The sequence below is a fragment of the Saccostrea echinata genome, unplaced genomic scaffold, assembly GCF_033153115.1.
Source record: "Saccostrea echinata isolate AGI-Se365-2 ecotype Australia unplaced genomic scaffold, CSIRO_AGI_Sech_v1 ptg000036l, whole genome shotgun sequence".
Taxonomy (NCBI): Eukaryota; Metazoa; Mollusca; class Bivalvia; order Ostreida; family Ostreidae; genus Saccostrea; species Saccostrea echinata.
In genome coordinates, this window is record NW_026889785.1 from 9,845,952 (window position 1) to 9,863,025 (window position 17,074).

Consider the following 17,074-nt stretch of genomic DNA (forward strand, 5'->3'; position numbering starts at 1 on the left):
CAAATTTACTTATAGTGGTTCGGGAAATTTTATGCCCTTTAGATATCATGGTCGGGATACCACCAGGAAATCCAGGGAAATTGTGTCCTTCAATGTATGTAAAATGGTTAGAAGTGTCAATGAACAATGCGTTTGCATTTCAGAATTTAGGTTTCGCTGCACGGAGACAGACACATTATTATGATAAAGGGTTAAAACCTAGAGAATTTGAACCAGGTAAATGGGTTTGGAAATGGTATTTACCAGCAATGTCAAATAAATTCTGTCAGGGTTGGACGGGTCCATACCTCATTCTTCAGAAAATTTCAGATGTTACTTGTGAAATCCAGTTAAACTCTGAGAGTACCCCAATAACTGTCCATGTGGATCATTTGAAACCATTCCAAGGGAGACAACTTCCAGTCAATTGGTTGAAGATCATGTAAACCAATTTCTGATGGAACCTTGAGCGAAACAGCAGAACCACTTCCAAATAGTCCTTTGGTGAAACCTGATCAAAGATCTCCTGTAAAAACAAGAGCTGGGAGAACAATTTAACCCAGAGAGATCTACTCACCATAACTTTATTTAAATTTATTTCAGATAAGTGAATTTTTCAAAATTATCTGTTATTTGAAAGTTGCATATTTATTAAAAATATTATCCGTAATAATTTGTAATTTCAAATTTCTGAAATTAACATTTTGAAATTTGTTTTTATCTGTTATTTCAAGGTAATATAAAAGAGTTGGAGTCTTTTAAAAACAGCTGGGCTGTTGGCGCTCTATTCCTATACTCTGGTATTACCTTGGCATAATTGATTTGTTTGAAAATAAAATCTAATCCATGTTGTACAACTGTTTTTCAGACATTTTCTCCTTATGGCTATTCTAGATAATTTTGTTACTTAAAGGGAGATGGAGGAGTTAGATCAAGATATAAGACCTATTTGGAAGGAAGGAGGGACGGTGTGTTATGTGGAAAGGTGTGATGCCTGGATAGGAAACTATAAAGCGTGTAGGATTCATTGGACAGAGGTCCATGAGCCTCAGATAGATATCTTCAAGTGTTCTTGGGAAAATTTCAGATATGCAAGCACGCGTGAAGGACAGGTGAAACGCCATGGAGGATTAAAACACGAAAGTAATGTGGAGCCGTCTTATGCCACGGTAAGGAACATTAAATAGCTTAACCCGAGAGAGAGTTTAATGTCCCTGCCCCCTGTGTCAACAGCCAGGAATAGATTCCGAGAGGAAGCTGCCAGGAAGAGGAGGGCCTCGGTGCAGTCGGATCAAACACTCAATTTGGAAAAGGAGGTCACTGTATCCAGAGATCAGGAGGTCCGGCCAGTGGACGGAAATAAAGGCATAATTATTACCAGGTCCGTAAGAGGCAGTAAAACCAAAACAGATTCCTACAGGAAAGGATGGTCATCATGCACGTACGCGCGCGTGCAATGCGAAAATTACAAATACACTTGATTTAGCGAAGTTTTTAATATTTTTTTATTAAATGCTTTGATATTTAGCATATTAAAATATATTAATAGTGTTGTCAAAATGATATAGTCATTACGCACATGCATGCACGAGTGCGCGCGTGCAAATGCTCAAATGACCAATATACTTGTTTCTACTTTTTGTGCGCGCGCGTGCAATGCTAAAATTTGTAATATACTTGTTTAACTTCGGGGAAAATGTTAAATTCTAAAATGCATAGAGTTTGTCTTAATTAATGAAGTTTAAAGGGAATAAGGTGTAATATCCTGTAACTCAGTCTATGGTCAAAAATACTCAATATTGTTAATTAGTGTTACCCGTAATTGTGTGTCTCGTGTTCGTATTGGTTTTGTATGTTATGTTATGTTATGTGCACATGTTCCGGAAAAATAAATATACATGTAAACGCGCCAACTGAGCAGAGTTTTCCTTTCAAAACATAACATAGGCGACGAGGACAAAGTGATCGACATGTCAATTCAGCTTCCGAATTTCCCTTCCTTCGATTACGCAAGTGACAAAAGTAATGCTGGTCCGAGATGGGAGAGATGGGTTTCCCGACTTGAAAATCTCTTTGTCGGAATGAAAATAGACAACGGGGAGAGAAAACGAGCCCTACTTCTTCATAATGCCGGAGAAACAGTATATGATATTTATGAAGCTGAAAAGAAAAACTCAGAACCTACTTAAGAAGCTACGAAGGGTATCCTAAAGAAGTATTTTGAACCAAAGAAAAACACTCAGATGGAAATCTACAAGTTCAGGACATACAAACAGAACGAAGGTCAGTCTCTAGATGAATTTATAACCGAACTCAGAAAGCTCGTAAAAACTTGCGAATTCCAGAATGTTGATAAGGAAATTTTATCCCAAGTTATCCAAAATTGCCGTTCGAATCGCCTCCGTCGTAGAGCTCTGAGAGAACCAGATAAATCATTAGATGACATACTAACTCTGGGTAGAACACTCGAACTTACTGACTCTCAAGCAACAGAAATGGAGAGGGAAAGTGTAAATAAAGTGAAAGCAAAAACAGAACACAGGGTCTCAACAAGTAATCGTGAAACTGGCTACAAAAAGAAATGGTCTACATCTGAGAGACAACAGAAAACACACAATCACCCAGTCATGTGCAGGAACTGTGGTGGCGAATTTCCGCACAAACAGAAACCTTGCCCTGCCAAAGGAAAAAAGTGTATTCATGTCACAAGCTAAACCACTTCGCAAAAGTATGTCGCAGTCGACACTTCAAGAATTCAAATCCAGAAAGGCAAGTGTATGAGGTCCAGGATTTCGAGGAACATAAACATTGCACAGATGAACCCAGCTCAGATGAAGAATACACATACAGTATACAAGAACAAGTAAGGTCAGTACGCAAGACTCCTATTACCTCACTAAAGATCAACAAGAGATACTGCAAACTAATGATTGATACTGGTGCGACAGAGAACGTGTTGGATGAAACAACATATAAGTATCTAGGTAGCCCCAAGTTAAAAAGGGACAAAACAAAACTACTGCCATATGGTGGAGGAAGCCAACTTGAAGTTCTCGGAAATTGTGAGCTGGAGGTGGAAACAAGAAACAAATTTGGAATTTTCCAGTTTCATGTTGTTCAAGGAAGTCACGGTGCTTTGCTTGGATATACAGCAGCATCTCAGTTGGAACTTGTCCATGTTGTTAGTCAGATCACACAGCCAAAGTTAGAAGTGAGAAACCCAGAAGTATTCAAAAATAAGATTGGAAGGTATAATGGAAAGCCAGTCAAGCTCCACATTAACTTGGATGTAAAATTCATTGCTCAGAGAAGCAGGACTCCTTTTCATCTGAGACCCAAAGTTGAGAAAGAAATTCAAGCCCTACTTGAACAAGACATCATAGAGAAAGTTGGAAACACCCCAACGCCATGGGTTTCGCCAATAGTTACACCACCTAAAAAAGATCCCAATGAAATTCGACTCTGCATCGACATGCGTGAAGCGAACAAAGCCATAGTAAGAGAAAGACATGTGCTACCGACAGTTGAAGAACTTATCCATGACCTTAATGGCGCAGCAATCTTCAGCAAACTTGACCTTAAATCTGGATACCACCAGTTGGAACTTGAAGAACAGTGTAGATATATCACAACATTTAGCACGCACTTAGGACTGTTCAGATACAAAAGGCTGAATTTTGGTATCTCGTCAGCCTCAGAGATTTTTCAAGAAACAATAAGAGGTATTATACAAAACGTTAGAAACGCAAAGAACATATCTGACGACATCATAGTGTACGGTAAAACCCAACAGGAACATGACAGTGCACTTGAGGCAACACTAAAGGCACTTCAGAAAAGTGGACTTACAGTCAACAGTAACAAGTGTGAACTCAACAAGGACAAAATCACATTCTTCGGTATTGTATTTTCCAAAGATGGAATATCTCCGGATCCTAGAAAGGTGAAAGCAGTGAAGGAATCAATACCCCCGACAAATGTAGCAGAGTTTCGCAGCTTCTTAGGGATGACGAACTACTCATCTCGTTTCATACCACACTATGCTACTATTACTGAACCGCTCCGCAGTCTTACTCGTCAATCATCAGACTGGAAATGGGACTGCAAGCAGCAGAACGCCTTTGACAAGTTGAAGGAAGAACTGTCGAGAGAAACTGTAATGACTTATTTCGACCCATCAAGTGAAATCAATGTACATGTTGATGCTAGCCCTATTGGACTAGGAGCTATCATGACTCAGAAACAGAAATCCATTGCATATGCGAGCAGAGCCTTAACTGATACGGAATCAAGATACAGCCAGACTGAGCGTGAAGCGTTGGCAATAGTATGGGCCTGTGAACACTTTGACATATACATCCGTGGCGCTAACAACGTAAACATTATTACAGACCATAAACCACTGGAGAAGATATGGCAGAAGCCGAGACCACCCTTGAGAATAGAGAGATGGGGTTTACGTCTCCAACCATACAAACTTACTATCAAATATGAACCAGGATGCAATAACCCTGCTGATTACATGTCGCGGCATCCAATTCAGGAAAAACAAGGACGCTCACATGAAGAGAAAGTGGGGGAACAGTATGTTAGTTTCATAGCCACACAATCAGTGCCGAATGCTATGTCACTAAGTCAAGTGAAGGATGCGAGTGAACGAGATCGAACAATACAGAAAGCTATAGAGTATACACGTAATGGACGATGGTATGAAATGAAGAAGTTGGATGACCATACAATAGACATGGAGGAACTTCAGGCATATAGGAGCATACTTGTTGTACACTGTGACACTGTCTTGCTTCGAGACAAAAGATTAATTATGCCAAAATCGTTGAGAGACCAAGCTATTAAAATTGCTCACGAGGGACACCAAGGTCTTGCGAAAACCAAGGCGTTCCTTAGATCCAAGGTCTGGTTTCCAGGAATAAATGATAGAGTAGAAAACTTGATCAAAGACTGCTTAGCTTGCCAAGCAATAACCCAGTCAAGACAAATGGAACCACTAAAAATGTCAGAATTACCTCCAGAACCCTGGAGTGCTCTCAGTGCTGATTTCTGCGGACCACTACCATCTGGCGATTACCTATTCGTCATTATTGATGAATACTCAAGATACCCTGTGGTAGAAATAGCAAAATCTGTATCAGCCCACAGTGTGATACCCATGTTGGACAAGGTACTGTCTACCTTTGGAATTCCAAAAGTCATCAAGACAGACAACGGAAGTCCGTTCAACTCACATCAATTTAGAGAATACGCTAACAATACAGGATTCACTCATAGAAAAATTACTCCAAGATGGCCTCGAGCAAATGCACAAGCAGAAGCATTTAACAAACCACTAATGAAGAACATCAAAGCAGCTGAGATAGAGAGAAGAAACTGGAAACAGTCAATGTTCCAGTTCCTCAGACAGTACAGAACAACCCCACACAGCTCTACAGGAATAAGCCCTTTCAAACTACTGTTTAATAGAGAGGCAAAGACAAAGCTTCCATCCATCCCAAGGAAACAAACCAAGAATAATGAACTCCTGCGTCAGAATGATGAAATCTCAAAAACAATGATGAAAGCCGATGCGGACGTAAGAATGAAAACAAGACATAGTGATATTCGGATTGGCGACCATGTACTATTAAGAAATGAAGTCAAAGAAAACAAGACCACACCTGCGTATGATCCTAATCCTCACATCGTGATTAGCAAAAAAGGAAACATGATAACTACTAAACAGAGTGAGAGAAACGTAACACGAAACACATCATTCTTTAAGAAAACAAGACATCGACCCCTGACGACAGAAGCGGCTGATGAAGAAGAGATTATAGATGCCCCAGTGCAGAGAAATCATTCGACAAACCCAGAGGTTGAAGACGATGAACCACAAACACCGCGACCCACAAGACAAAGAAAGCAGCCTGCATACTTACAAGATTATGTGACGCGTATATGAATAATCAGTGAGGGGCATAATAATCCCCTAAAGTATTCAATATTTGTTTGTTTGTTTATTTTGTCTATATGTCAATTTTTAAATGTTTATTATGTATCACAGAATAACCAGTATTTGTTTAATATGTATTATTGAACGCTCGTAGATCTAGTCATTTGATTTAATTAAGTATTATTGGAATATGAAAAGAATATGAAAAGAAACTCTAGTCAGACATTTATAACCATGTTAAAATTGAAAATATCTGTTTGAAGAATAAGGTTTCAAATCTAAGAAAGGGAGAGATGTAATATCCTGTAACTCAGTCTATGGTCAAAAATACTCAATATTGTTAATTAGTGTTACCCGTAATTGTGTGTCTCGTGTTCGTATTGGTTTTGTATGTTATGTTATGTGCACATGTTCCGGTAAAATAAATATACATGTAAACGCGCCAACTGAGCAGAGTTTTCCTTTCAAAACATAAGGCACCAAAAGGGAGTTGGGGAGCGTTTGGGGAACATCTGTAACGGTTCCCTTTACAATTAGCCCTAGTTTATTGTATTCTCGAGTGAGTGGGACATTAGAATCTAGTGTACAAATATTAAAATCGCCCATTAAAATAAATTCATAATCTTTTCTTAACTGAACTAAGAAACTTTCAAATCTTTCAATAAAATTTGATTGGTTAGGCGGTCTGTAGCAAGTACCAACAATAATAGGCCTTGTCTTAGGTAGAAGAAGTTCAATAAAAAGGACTTCATCACTATCTGAGATTCCTTCGAGGCTCACTGGGGTGAAGGCAAGGTCTTCCCTTACGCAAGTTCGTATTCCACCACCACGTCGGTTGCGATCTTTTCTGATGACGGTATAACCATCTATAAGGATTTCCGTGTTTGATATAGAGCTGTCTAGCCAAGTCTCTGTTATCGATAGAATGACAGCTTCTGATTTGTAAGCTACAAGTTGAACTTCTTGAGTTTTATGTAGTAATGATCTTATATTGATGTGGAGAAAGTGGAGGCCCTTTTCTTTTAAAACATTCAAAATGTTCATCAGGTGATGGAGTATCAGGTTACTTTCAATCCGACTTATCAATAACAGTAGGAAAATAAGTCTTTTTAAACTTATTTCACTTGGTACGAGGTAAAATAGATTGTTGTTAGACACATGAAGAAACCAGTAATTTACTTGTATATGGGTTTCTTTGAGTTTGTTGTTACTTACTGCTCACAATACTTGGAAATGGTTTTCATGATATCGCTGGAGTGGCCATGTCATCTCCAGATAAGATATGGTGCCGAAAATGGTAAAAATAAAAGTTGTAAAAGTATACAAAAATATTCTAGAACAACTAATAAAAATGGTGTTCTAAAGGTTTACTCCTATTACAGTAAGAAAAATGGTACATTATACTGTTTTTGTGACATGTATGAATGTCTCAGGTTTTTTGAAAAGCCGAACTTGTTGAACAAATGCAGTACACCGATACACGAGCCAGTTGAAGAACGGCTTACCATATACGAGAAAGTGAGCGGTTTATCATATCGTTCCTGAAATTTTCGTAATCGTTCACTTCAAGGAGAGGATTCCTTGCTCGTCCAATGTCCTATAGACCTTAGCGGCCTCTACAACGATAGACCTATCCCTTGTTTCTTCTGACCCACTGAGCCTGTGATGATGTTAAAGCTTTGAAAAAAAGAATTTATCTCATAGCGTCTCTATTAGATCTTTGTCGTCAAATGCATCGTGTCAGATACATGTCAGCTCTTGACGTCAGTCCTCTGAATGTTTCATATCTCTATTTTCATGGTTAATGGATAAACTGTAGGGAAAGTACTCAATAGGTCTCTCTTGTCATACTCTTCTACTGTAACGGGAACCAGTTTATTTATGGCCGGAAAGTGCACTCAATCCGTCCCAAACTATATATGAATGGCAAAATTATCTTTTAACTTACAAAGTAATACGAAGGAACAGACTAAGCTTACTATGTAAAAGTGCAATAACTGGTCCTGTTTTATTCAATCCAGGTTCTAAAATTCCTAGATTATGATCAACACCTAACAATAAGAAGAAATTTTGAATTGTAACAATTAATTTATTATAGTGATAATTCTGAATAGTTTGAAGATGACAACAATTAATAAATAAGTTTCCAAAATAATCTCAAAATGTAAAACAAAAATAAAATGAGGTAGAAAAATAAATTAATAACTGAATAAATAATAAGAAAGTAAATAATTTGATAACAAAATTATAAAGGAGAAAAGTGAGTGCGATACCCTAGAAAAATCTATCAAAATAGATGGGAGTGAGCTTCCATACACCTTGAGAGATTTTATACAACGCCCTGAAAATAGTAGTGAGACTATGCAAGTAGACTGAAAATTTCCCTATAACCCTATTTATTACACAAGGGTCAAGGCAATTTATTTTTAGTATAACACTATAAAGACCTAGGGATATCTAATTCATCCTTGAACCAATGTGACTCCAGCTAAGGACTTAGTTACATTTTACAGAATTTAGTCAAATGTCCTAAACAAAAAATAAAATAAAACTGCACAAACAGTCCGAAATTAAACCCCTAAGAGAGAAGAGAAAGCTTGAACCTTTGGGTTCTGTAGCCTAGAGTGACTTAGAAATGCAGCTGCCATGGTTTATATATAAACTCTGACCAATGAAAATCAGTCTAACTAACTAGCTATAAAATAGTAATATGAATATCTAAAATGACTTCTGATATGTTCAAAGAACAACCTGTCAACCACTGAAAAGTCAGAAAACAAAATAAGTTCGGAATGACAGCCAATATGGAGGTAAATTTAACTTGAGCACATGTGAAAACAAAGTTAAAAATACAGGACTTTTAACACCAGGGATAACTATCGGAAAATGTATAAAGGTAATTTAAGGCACTAAATATTCTAAGAAAGACAAATTAAATGTGCAATAAAAACCAAAACCGTCACACTCTTCACCCCTTAAAACAAATATTACAATTTTTGTTAATACTAAATAATAATGAAGAATATTATATAATTTCTTAAATCCTCCAACAGGGCACTTCTCATCCCTTGGATTGTGGTCCTCCGTCAAGCTCTCTTCCCTAGCCCTCTCCTGCTCCTTGTGACGCACTCTGGGACGAGGACTTCTGCACTACCTTGTCGTTAAGCACAATTTCCTTCCTGATACTAGTTTCTTTGGAGGTATGAAGGTGTTTTCTTCGGAGATGACGTCGTACATCTTGATGTCCTTTAGTCGACAGAGGGGACAGTAATGTAAGGTTACGAATCTGCGATGGTATCGGTGGAAAAGACTCCAATAACTCCCAAGTCGGTTGAACCAATAATCTCCAGAAGGAAATCCTACAGTGGGACACACGATGCCCAAGTCATTTTAATATAATTAAAATTTGGTTGTAATATGTCATTTGATTGGATAAAAAAATTAATATTGTATAACCTGTTTTTTTTGTTTTTTGTTTTTTGTTTGTTTTTTTTTTGTTTTTTTTTGGTAGCTTTCAATTTATAATTTATGGATCCTCTATGGATTGTTGTTTTTTTTTATACTCGGTGGGCTTTAAGGCCCTTGGGCCTCTTGTTACGATATCAGTTGAAAAATCTTGTAATATGAGTATTGGGTTGAACACCGTTAAAGCTGAACATTACTCATAAATAGACACCGTCACACAGGTATTTAAACCCTTCGATTTCGTTACACCCGATTGCACATATAGCGTTTCTCTATAGAATTACATGGTAAAATTGTGATGGCGGTCAAGAGAAAACACTATGATATAATCTGCACTTTATTAGCTTACCGTCGCCTATGTATATATAATAATCTCAAGACTTGGAAGTTCCAGCGTGTCTGGTCTGGACAACAGCCAAAGTAGAAAAGAGAGAAGGAATGCGGGTACACGTCACACAATGTGTGCAGTGCAGCACGTGACAAGAGGCAGCAGGGCAATTCGTGCCCGGTACCTACAAGTCCACTACATTCCTCCCCATTTTGAACAAAGGGCGTCCCAGCCCGTATATATAGTACAATAGGACAATCTATAATGTACAAATAATCAAATAAATTAACTCCTAGCAGGGCCTATCACACATACATACATACAAACACACAATAGCAATATCAATTAAACATTAATGTCCATAATAAAATATTAATAGAATTAACACAGTTCATGACACAATCACTCATCAGAATCATCCCCCGAGTCATCTCGGTCCACCACGTGGTCCTACACTGCTCCCCGACTCCTGTCGTCCACCACGTGGTCCAAGACATCATCCATGGATAGGCTCTGCTACATCTAATGCGACATCTACGGTGCGGCCAAAAGTAGACAAAAGGTACACCAGATACACAGATACTATTCCCAAATGGGCAGAGAAACTAGTAATGATATCACGCACACTAACCGAAAATCCCCATTCTACTTTCCCCATCCGCCTTATAACCCACAGGCGGAGCTTCTCTAGCATAGTCTCGTTATCAGCACCCTCGGGAGCCACCCTCAATAACTTCGCTAACTCTAACAGAAACTTTAGAAATACCCCTAGATCATCAACACCCCTAGTATGAGATTCCCAAATATGAGTTAACATAGGTGTCGCCCCTGCAAACTTCGCACCACACCCATGTACTGCGCACCTAGTCTGAGTACCCCTATATCTAACACGACGTGCCCCTGCCCCCTCCGTACCTGCGAGAATTAACCGTAACCTGGCATAATCAGATAGCAAACCGGCACGTCCGACCCCTTGAGGTCGAGGAGTACCAATACCAACACGAAATGCGGTCTTAGGAATATCTTCTTCTCTCATTGCTACTTGATTGTATCCTTGTATAAGGTCTAAACTACTGAAATCTTTGGCTCCATTTAGACTATCCCAAGTGTCTTCAATACGCGGGAGCGGAAATACGTCTTTGAATTGAGTGCTCTGTCATCTACAGTCTTATGCTGTTGTCCTTCTTTCTGACAATCACAACAAGAGAAGCGTATGGACTGGTAATCTTACGAATAATTCCTTGGTTTAACAGTTTCTCTATATGTTGTTTCACTTCGGAAATTTGATTTGGAGGAATTCTGTTCTTTTTCTTATAGATACTTTGAATAATGGTGAACCGGGGGAGACATATCGGTCTTTTCTTTAAATTTTTAATATGTCAAGGTCATTTTTTGCAAAGGTTATGCTTACAATATTTTAATGGCCAAGTTTGAAATACAGTTTTATGGAATCACTGCAGCTGTCTGTTTCTCCTACTTTGCCTTCATGTCAGTGAGTACTCACTACAAATAATGAAAGTTTATTTTCAACTATGGATAGATGGTAATCAGATCTTTTATAACTATTTGCATAATGATTTGAATACATACCTAAATTGTTGAATTTATTTTCATTTGGATAAGAATAGAATTGAGTGAAAAGTTCCAATTGAAATTGTTATACTGTTCTCATTGGAAAATAAATCGCTTGAATCTGTTCTAACCATGTTCATTGTATGCCTTTGGGGTATTATATTGAATTTCATATTGTCACTTATATTTTGAGCCAAGTCTTACCACAAAAAAAATTCTCTGAGGTACATACTTCCTTTGAAGATCTGACAGAAGTTCAGTAACAGTTGTTTTTCTCATTACAAATAAAAAAACCCCAATAGGAAACTGAAAAAAATGGATGAAAAGTTCCATATCACACTCAAAACCTAAATATGTAACCTTAAGAATGAAGTTAGCATACCGTTTGACCTTGAGAGAGAAATCATGATGCACCATTTTATTTCCAAGGATACTGCTAAGGTTAATTTGTTTTGTCGCATATATGCGGTGTTCTTCTTTGATGGTTCTGTGGTGTGATAATACTTTTACCCCCTTCATATATCACTGCACGAAGCAGCAATCAGGTCAAGAGAAAAACAGATTTTATTTCATAACTACAGACAAAAGGTGATAAAAATGACAGCTATTTCTTAGCCTTAAAACCCGTAATTTAATTAATGTAATTAATTCAAGTAACTGTGTTCCAAGTCGTTCAAAAGTTTAACACATCCATTTAATCCACTTTGTTGCAATTGAAAGATACTGTATGTCAGGATAAAATATCATAAACATTGATTTGTATTAATTTTCTCTATCTAAATTGTATCTTAGTGTACTTGTCATCGTTCTCCTCCCTCCATATAAATCTGTACTCATGTTTTCTTCCTTCTCCATCACACTCGAAAATACAAACAGGGAACTTTAAATGCTTAGAAAATAAGAATTTGTTATTTTTAATTCTAGTCATTTACAATATGTATAAGTTTTAGTTAACAATCGAGGAGAAAAATTAATGAAACAGATTATCTATAGGTAAATCAGCTATAGTATACAATGTCAAATGCAAAACATTAGTGTGGACATTGGTCAGTTAATACGTACTTGCTTGACCTTTATCCTTCCCTACAATGAACAAATTAAATACTGACAATATTTTTCTGTTTTCTAAAAACTATTGTATCTTCCATGAATTTATGATCTATAGAGAGGTTAGTTGTTTTCTTACCAGTAGCTTTTGTGTGCAAGGATCAGCTTTTTTCCAGTTTCCCGTTTCGTTTCAAACTTCTGCAAGAAAAAAAAGCAACAGGACTTGATTTTAGGTAATGATCCTATAAAAAGATTCCACACAAAACATTTGAGATACCTTATCGAAGCATTTGTGCAAGATACCAGAGAGCAGTTTTTCTTACGTAATCCGTAATCTTACAAAAAATGTTTCAATTCTGTTCCTATCCAACACACAACTACTTTTGTTGTTGTTAATATGATAAACAAATATACATGAACTTAAAAGTCCTTGTATTTTGTTCCTCAAAAAAAGTTCTTGTAGGTTGTTGATTGTAATAATGAGTAAACTTCCTGAGGTAGTCCTGAACTTCACCTTTACAAAGATAGTTCAATACATCTAAAACAGGCCTTTTGGTAATGGTAATCTTATGAATTGCCATTATCACGATATTTGGAGTATTCATTAAAAAAATATGAAAACTTCAAAAATTACAAAAGGTGGGGTCGAATTATCTAATGTTGGCGACGTCAGTATTTTCTAATATTTCTTGTTTTTGATACGTCTGGACCACAGGGCATTCTTGATGGCGTTGTCAATGCAATTTCCTTCTTTAACTTATGGGAACTATCTTTTCTTTACAATCCTTGATATTTTACATTTATATTTATTCCTGTGTGGAAAGCATGGCTTCCTTGGATTCCAGTTGCCTGAGGAAGTTTCTTTTCCCGGCAAACTTAATAAGTTGCCTCTGTTGGACCTCATTCTTAATTGAAAACAGGAGTCATATCCAATTACTTAAGGGTCGTCAGTTGCTTCATTTGTTTGAAGATCATCCGTAAGGCAGCAGTTTTAATTCTTCGTTCGTTTGATAGTGCAGCTTTCCTTCATTTCTTCTTCTGTTTCATATGTTTTGCTTTAAGAAAACTCAAATTTCTTTGTGTTATTTAGCTATAAAAATTTAAAAAAAAATTTAGTAAGCAAATAAAGGTACATTCTCAATAAAGATGTCAGAGATTAAAATTCTCACGAGTTAAAAAGGAAGAACTCGATCATTTGACCGAATATACAAACATGCAGAGTCACGTGTCACAGAGGAATTATCGGAAATTTTTGTCTGAGTTCTGTGAATTTTGACGGTTTTCTGAGGATTTATAGCCAAAATTTAATTCTTCAGGATGAAAAATCACCTTGCAGCTGTATGTATCTATATGAAAACTTTCGTACAATTTTGAGAGTTTTGTCTTTGATACTTAACGTGTTTTTTTTCTTCGGAACTGAGCTTTGCTTAGTAGCCATTTCCTGTGTTCGCTTGTGCTCGGTTGATTACTCTTCAGCGAGAGATAATTCTACCGGTCCTCTAGATAGAATATAAATAATAATGGAAATGTTAAAACCAGTTTATGTAAAAAACATTAACATTATAAATATTTGGACAGTTTTATCTAATATTAAATAATATGGAGATAACGAACAGTATTCAAGCTCAAAAGTCCATTAAACAATACAAAATAAGAGCAGAGCAAACACGAACCTCCAAACATCAGAGGTGGGATCAGGTGCCGTGGAGGAGTGAGCATCCCCTGCCGACCTTGTCATGATCGGGAAATAACGGAAAAATCCGTCGATAATTGAGTGTGTAAATAATGGCCTAACAATTAGTATGAAAAACGTCAGGCAGCATTTGACTCAATGATAAATTGTATTTGCTGACAAGGTCAATGTATCGACCACAGAACTTAGGAAATGATGACTTTAAACGAGACAGCAGATATTCTTGTTTCATCAACTTATTTGTCAATAATTGACCTCGTTTTAGAAATTGTACATACGTAGAGCATGCTCTTGCGTATCGAATCAACTGAGAGATATATACCCCGTATGCAGGTGATGAAGGTATATTGCTGCATAAGTAAGGGAAGTTTACGATTGAAAAGTTAAAGTCATCACGTTTATCATAAAGCTTGGTTGTTAGATTACCATTAACGTCTTTTTCAAGTAAAATATCTTAATATGAAACAGATGTGTCAGACTCTGTGGTAAACCACTGAAAGTGTTATCTCCTACAAATAATATGATAGAGACTGGTATCGGGATTGAGAACCCAGTTAACTTGAAATTAATTACAGGCTTGATCTCTGTCAGATCGGACTCGATGATGTGCGGGTTTAATTTTCTAAATCATATAAGGTCATTCGGGAATAAAGTAGAGCACTGGTAGGGTGTTAAGAGGACAATGCCCAGTAAATTGTAGAACCCAGAAGATAAGTATATTTTTAAGGGAAGGAGAGGGGGTGTTAAATAAAATATCTGCATCCACTATGTACCGGTATTTTCTACAAGAGTTCCAAATGACTCTACTTGTGAATTCACCCACCTGGTTTGTCATTCGGTTTTGAATATATAATGATTGCGAAAAGATGTACATACAAACTTCTTGAAAACTGTGAATTTACATAAATTAAAAAAAGGTTTTAGATAAACGAAAGTTAGGGCACATGATAAAACATGTTAACCAAGGTTCTTCAACAGGGGCTTCACCGAAACAAAGTGACAAGATACAGGTGCTTGTTCTTTCTCGTATTTGTTTAACTTTTTTTTTTAATATTCCTTCTTTGTAGGATTCTCAGTGTGGCTATTTTGGGGGTAAACTTCCTGATTAAAACCAGCGTTGTATAGATTTTAGAAATTAATTATGATTTTTTCAGGTAAAATATGTCATGTATTTGTGAGTAGTTTTTCCGACTTGGCTAGAACACCATAGTTATTGCTTCCAGATCTCAGTGTTTAAAGGATAAGAGACCCAATGGCCGTAACGGTCACCTGAGTATAAAACAACAATCCATAGAGGATCCATGAAATTTAAATTGAAAGCTGAAAAATAAAAAAAAAAAACAAACAGGTTATACAATATAAATTATTTTTCTATCCAATCAAATGACCTGTTACAACCAGAATTAAATTATATTAAATGACTTTTCATGGTTTCTTTTTTAAAAGATTTTAAAATGATCTTTCCTATAAATTCCAACTAAAACACTTTGATCAACTGTTGTGCCCCCTCCCTACCCCAGGGGGTCAAGATATGAACAAATTTGAATTAACAGTACCCAAAGATTGATTGATTGATTGTATATTGTTTTACGTCCCATTCGAGAATTATTCACTCATATAGAGACGTCAACATATACTATATTCGACCTTTACTCGGCAATCAGGGCCATTGAGCAGTGAGGGATCTTTATCGTGCCAACGCCTGCCGTGACACGGGGCCTCGGTTTTTAAGGACCCGCAACTTTCATTTCAAAGTGTCGAGCGCATGGCGAAGGAACAGTTGCTACCTATTTTTTATCGACTTGGGTCTGTCGCGGCCGAGATTCGAACTCACGACCTCCCGATCACGGAGCGAGTGCTCTACCGACTGCGCTAAGGCTTCCACTCAATCGTTTATAGTTGCGTGTCCAAAAATTAACCATTCAAAGGACGGGGATCTTCCAAGAATTGTTATGAATGAACTGCTGTAACTGGCAATTTTTATCAATAAACAATAGTTTTTTGAAATGAACTATAGATAACTTTTCCAATGCAGTGGAAAAGTGGCCCCAAACCATCTCACATCTAATTTTTTGGTGTAGATTATACTGAAAGCACACTTTAGACCATAATTCTGCATTATCATGATATATATATATATACAAGATTTACAATTATTAACCCTCTTATATGTATATTGCTGTATATTGAAACAGAATATAATGTTAAATCCATTACTCAGCAGTCTGAAATCCTTGACCTTTTCAGATATCTGAGAATAAATTGCAGATATCAATATGTTTAATATGAATTTTATGAGCAAAATTAAAAAAAAAAATGGATAAATCATATTAAAAGAAAGGATAAAATCACATGATGTCATTTACAAATCACATAAATACTTACATATAAATATTTAAGACATTCTACTTTTTAGCCAATCATAGATAACGATCATGTATTATACCTTTTCTTCAAAATGCATTTTTATCATATAATTCTACAATAGCAATTAAAATGACCCCAGAAGTTTTATAAAAACAGAGAAATATACAATTTTAAAAATACATATTTCATAACAGTTAAAGCTAATGATCATCATCTCCATTAAATTGATCATTACTTAATGTTAAAAAATTATCATTGGCATCTTCCATAAAATATGTATGCATAAAACCATAGTATGAAATATTGTGATGAATTTTTAAATATCATAAAATCAGAAATGACTTAAAATATCATCAATGAAATTAAGTGCCCCAAACCTTTGAGCCAAACTAAATCTACATAAAATATATTAACACTTTATTTACTTTTGTGCAAGGAAAAAAATAATTCTCACAAGAATTCTGCATCAAGTGACCTGCAAGCATCTAGAGCAAGCAATTAAATACATTTCTATGACTGTCATTATTTATTAAACTCTTTGTACATTTTTTTATTTGTCAAAAGGCTTTGTTATAGGCATAATCAGTTATACTTATGTAAATTGAATCTTATAATATTATATACATGTATTTCAGAACCAGACATTAGCTAGTTTCTATCTACATAAAATGTATTT

General features: G+C 36.3%; 1 long non-coding RNA gene across 1 annotated transcript in view; it reads left to right on the forward strand.

Moving 5' to 3' along the window:
- Positions 1-1,674: 1,674 nt before the first annotated feature.
- The window catches only part of LOC133199894 (uncharacterized), a 180,570-nt gene continuing 165,170 nt past the window's right edge, over positions 1,675-17,074 (forward strand). The window contains exons 1-2 of the long non-coding RNA XR_009722862.1: positions 1,675-1,734; positions 6,403-6,475. This is a non-coding gene — a long non-coding RNA (uncharacterized LOC133199894). The remainder of the gene's footprint in view (positions 1,735-6,402; positions 6,476-17,074) is intronic.